The following is a 5,218-nucleotide window of genomic DNA, read 5'->3' as shown; positions in this document are numbered from 1 at the left end:
CTCGTTATTGTAATTTTTTTATTTTTACTGTTTTATTACTTATCCACCTTAATACCCCCATAGAAAAAATTAAACCACCAATTATTGTTTTAAGTTTCGTCATTTACTCGACGTCCCAAAGCGACACATAAGCAAAATGGTATGATTTAAACATATTCAGCCTTTCCTTTTCCTCTCGAGGTTCTTCTTTCTTTTCTTTTCTTTTATGTATGTATTTTTCTTCACTCTGATGAAGCTCTATGTTCCAGATCGGATTTATTACTAAATATGATGAATATTATTTTTCGAATATCAATGGCAATATCATACGACATTGGAAGCAGAAACAGCTGTTAGATGGGATGCAGTCTATTTGCATTAAATTAAATAATAATTGATGTAAGTCTATCGTTGTTGATCAATATTTCTCCATTTTCTGTTTATTTTGTATATACACACATGTGTGATAGTATTACCATGTAAAATTTGATTTGATTTGGTTGGACCGTTTGAGAATGCAATGGGAACAAAGGATTTTATATAGAAGTTAGAAGATTATATATAGAGAGATGATGGGTGCTGAAAAGCTCCTGGCTTCGAGTAAAAAAAATAGGATTAGTTATGATCTTATTCAACGTACTCCCATCTCAGATTCACACTCCTATTCCATCAGTCCTTCAGGTGGCTGTGTGGTAAGAAGTTTGATTCTCAACCATATGGTTCCAGGTTCAGTCCCACTACGTGACACCTTGGGCAAGTGTTTTCTACTATAGCCTCTAGTGTTTCTACTATAGCCCCTAGCCGACCAAAGCCTTGTGAGTGGATTTGGTAGACGGAAACTGAAAGAAGCCTGTGATGTATATATATATTTTCCTCTCTCTCTCTGTTTATTTCATCGTGTTCCTTTCTGTTGAAGAGCGTAGGCTCGAAACGTGAAAGACTGTCTCACCTTCCCGAGCGTCAAACTAATACACCTGCTTGTTGTTTATACACCTTTCTTCATCTTTTGTTTTTCTGTAAATTTCAACTGTGTGTGTGTGTGTGTTTATCGCCCCACCCACCATCGCTTGACAACTGATGTTGGTGTGTTTATGTCCCCGAAAAAGCGGTTCGGCAAAAGAACCGATAGAATAAGTATTAGGTTTACAAAAAACAAGTCTTGGGGTAGCTTTCTTCGACTAAAAGTGATGCTCCAGCATGGCCGCAGTCAAATTACTGAAACTTGTAAAAGAGCATACGACAAGATTCCACTACCAAATTTACTCACAAAGTATTGGTCGGGCCGAGGCAATAATAGAAGACACTTGTCCAAGATTCCTACCATGGGCATCTTAGGCAAGTGTCTTAACTATACACCTATGCCTGTGCCTTTCAGTTGTGTGTGTGTGTGTGTTTGCGTGTATGTATGTGTGTGAAAAATGATGATAAACACAAGTTTATATCATTTTTTCCCTACATACCTTTCACCGTTGTGGTTATTTGCATTCTTTGCAGTGATGTTCCAAGTGCAATTGGATGTTGGGTTACAACACCTCATCAGGTTGATGTTGGACAGATGGCAAGATATATAAAAATTAATATAAATAGAAATACACACACAGACACATATACTACGGAGCATTAGTGCAAAGCAGTGTTTAGGTATGAGCAGAACTTAGGTTAGTTGAAATATGTTCGTTACATATTTCAACTGCTAAAGGCTGTTACCGTGGAGAAGAACATGCCTTATGGTAAAAAGGTGTGAAAATGTAAAATTATTTCTATTACAACTGAATATAAAAACAAACATTTGCATATATACATAAGTGCAGAAGTGGCTGTGTGGTAAGTAGTTTGCTTACCAACCACATTGTTCCGGGTTCAGTCCCATTGCGTAGCACCTTGGGCAAGTGTCTTCTATAGTAGCCTCGGGCAGACCACACAGCCACTCCTGCGCTTATGTATATATGCAAATGTTTGTTTTTATATCCAGTTGTAATAGAAATAATGCATTGAAGTTAATCTTGGCTTTACATAATCTCGAGTTAAAATCTTCCTATGGTGGGTTGTTTTGGAGAGATGTTATGGAAAAAGTTTTATTAATTAAATTTGAGTTTATATTATTGCTAAGAATTTATTCATGTATGTAGGACTTTGTAAGCAGGTGTGAATATTTAGATGTATTTCTTTTGATAGGTAGCTGTAAGGTGTACCAGTAGTTTTTGCTATTTTTGGTTTTATTGGATTTAATCTTTTGCTTTGACAATATAAAGGCCACAGGTTTAAAGTTTAGTACAGCATTTGAAAACTTAGTAATTGGGATATCGTGTGAATGTAACAAATCGTCTGCGCAAAAGTCCGAAATTGTATGCTCGAATGACAGAGGTCGTCTTCCTGGCAAGAAACGAGGCGCGTAAATCAGTCGGCCATTCTCGACACTCTTCCATAAGTTAGGCGCCAAACGGTTTTTATAAGGTGAAAATGGGTTAAATTTTAGAATATCCGAGTAAGCCATATCACGTCACAGCTTCAAGCTGATTGATTGATTTACATAAATCAATTACGCGAAACTATGGTGGCTCACTCATGGTATCTAACCGAAAGTTAGGTTTCGAATTATAACACCTAGTTATAATTATATGGTAAACTTTGGAAAAGTTCCGCGAAACTCCTGTATCTCTTCTTAGAAAATGAATCCGCAAAACGAACTTTTTTAATTGCCAGAAGAGTAACGTTGAAGTTTACGCAATGGTCAATTAGGTGTTCCATCTCAGACTCCGTTTCTTATCAGCCATTGTATCTAAGAGAACATACGATAAAATATTTTTTCTTTATTCGATAAGATATCATGACATGATATCTATAAGGTGTAGTTTTTCATATCATGTAATGATATGAAAAACTACACCTTATAGGAAAACCCACATAGTTCTTTCAACAAAAGGCACAAGGCCGTAAATCTTGGGGAGGAGTATAGTCAGTTACATCGACACAGTGCTCAACTAGTGATTATTTTACCGACCCCCGAAAGGATGAAGGACCAAGTCGATCTCTGTGGTATTCAAACAAAAAATCAAAAACTGGAAAAAATGCCTTTTTGTCTGGCGTGCTAACGATTTTGCGAGCTCGCCATCTTTAGAACCTCCAAATATTAATATAAAATAAGTTCATATACGAATGCAGAAACAAATGTAACAACTGATAAGCAAAACACAAACGCATCACTTAGATTATATAGACACACATACACATAGACACACAAATATTCGATACGCGCAGACGCGCCAAAAGGAGAAGCTTAGACAACATATGAATTAGGGACCCCACACATTTAAGAAAATTCCTAAGATTTATATCTATTAAACCCTTACGGAAAATACTTTTACCAGATGTTCTGCTTATTCTCTTGGGATTACTATTTGTAATAAAGTACTGCGTATATATATCTACTTAATGAGGGGCGTTCAACTAAATCTTTCAGAATGACCTTGTATGGAATTTAGTTTTGAGAAAAATTTCGCAAAAATAGCCACTAAATTATTAAAATTTAAAAGAAAAACATAATAAAGCCTCTTTTTTTAGATGTTTTATGATATTGAAATGACCAGGATAAAAAAAAATTCATCTTCATCAGATATCGTTTGCTCTCAGCAGGTTAAACGCCCTGAATAGCCACCTTAACCATTCTTCAGCTGTCCTTACACATTCTCTGTATTTTAAGTCTTGTCTAATTTTTGATATTTTCCGTCTACGTAAATTCTAGGTTTTCGTATTGTTCTCTTCTCATTCGTTTTCCAGTCTATCAACAATGACTATAAATAATTTCTTTCTGATTAAATGTCAAATATATTTTAGTTTTCTCTCTTTGATGGGCTCTAATAAAATATTCTTAGTTTTAATCATTTTAGTGCTTCGTCATTGGTTTTATGTTTTCTTCATGATATTCTCAAAAGTCTTCTTATATACCCAAATCTCAAAGACTTGTAATCTCTTTGATAGTACTTTTGTTAATGTCTATATTTCAGCTCCATATAGCAGAGTAGACAATGCGTAACATCTTAATCTTCTGGTTTTGATATTAATGTTTTTCGAGTTTGTGTTTGACATTTTCTCAAACGACTTTTTCGTTATTTCAATCCTGATTTCTGCATCACATTTCTCATTTTTTCATTGCGCATATCCCAAGTATATTATCTTAGTGTCTGTTCAATTGGCTTTCTTTCAGTTGTAACACTCATTTTAATGACTGTTTTTTCTTTTCTTTCTAATAACTATTTTGTTAACTATTCGATCACTATTTTGTCTTTGCGAACATTCCTCGGCCATTTGCTGTGTGCGCTTCTTGCGTGGGGATGAACTGTCCGGAGGAATAAAGCAGTTTGTTCAAATATGGGTACAGGCATTTCGTTGTTTCTAGACAGGATATTCTATTCTTGTAACTCAGTTCACCCACCTGTTAGAAATAAATATAATATTCTCTTGGGAATGCTTAATGAAAGCAACAGATCATTGGTGAACATCTGATCATGAAAAGTCAGACAACTGACATCATTGCTTCAATAACATAAAATATAATATACATATAGAATAATCAGATTTTGTCGACCTCATTCAAAGCACAGTAAAGATACCTAAAATTGTTCAGGCCAGCAATACGTCAGGTCATTCAAGAATAATGAAGATTCCTATATAGATGGAGATTAAAGATAGTCAATTAATTCTGCCAAATATAATTATTCTGGTTGCGAAAACCCGAGGAATAGAGTCGAAAATTACTTAGTGTGACCGAAAAATACATAACCGAAGAAACTACGGGTTGGGGCACACTAGATATTTTCTGACTCCATTCCATGGGAATGCACATGTATGGTAAATCGTTTATGCAATGTGTGTGTGAGTGTGTGTGTGTGTGTGTGTGTGTGTGTGTGTGTGAGAGAGAGAGAGAGGAGAGAGAGAGAGAGAGAGAGAGGAGAGAGAGAGAGAGAGAGAGAGAGAGAGAGAGAGAGAGAATGAAGGACACTTCCGTTGCATGAATTTAAAATTTCTATTATGCGTGTGCGTACGCAAAGCTACGACTCTCTTCGTCTGTGGAATGAGAGGGTATAAGAAAAAGCATAAATGGAGAAATGATAGAGCAAGTCTTGCGGTAGGATTATGGAGCTATGTCAACAGCAAAGATTTCTATTAGTCAGTCAAAAACCAAGCATTTTATAAGAGATGATTAGAAATAACGTGCAGTTGTGCATAAATTACGATAATC

This window comes from Octopus sinensis, linkage group LG6 (genome assembly GCF_006345805.1).
Source record: "Octopus sinensis linkage group LG6, ASM634580v1, whole genome shotgun sequence".
Taxonomy (NCBI): Eukaryota; Metazoa; Mollusca; class Cephalopoda; order Octopoda; family Octopodidae; genus Octopus; species Octopus sinensis.
Note: the sequence above shows the minus strand (reverse complement) of the source record.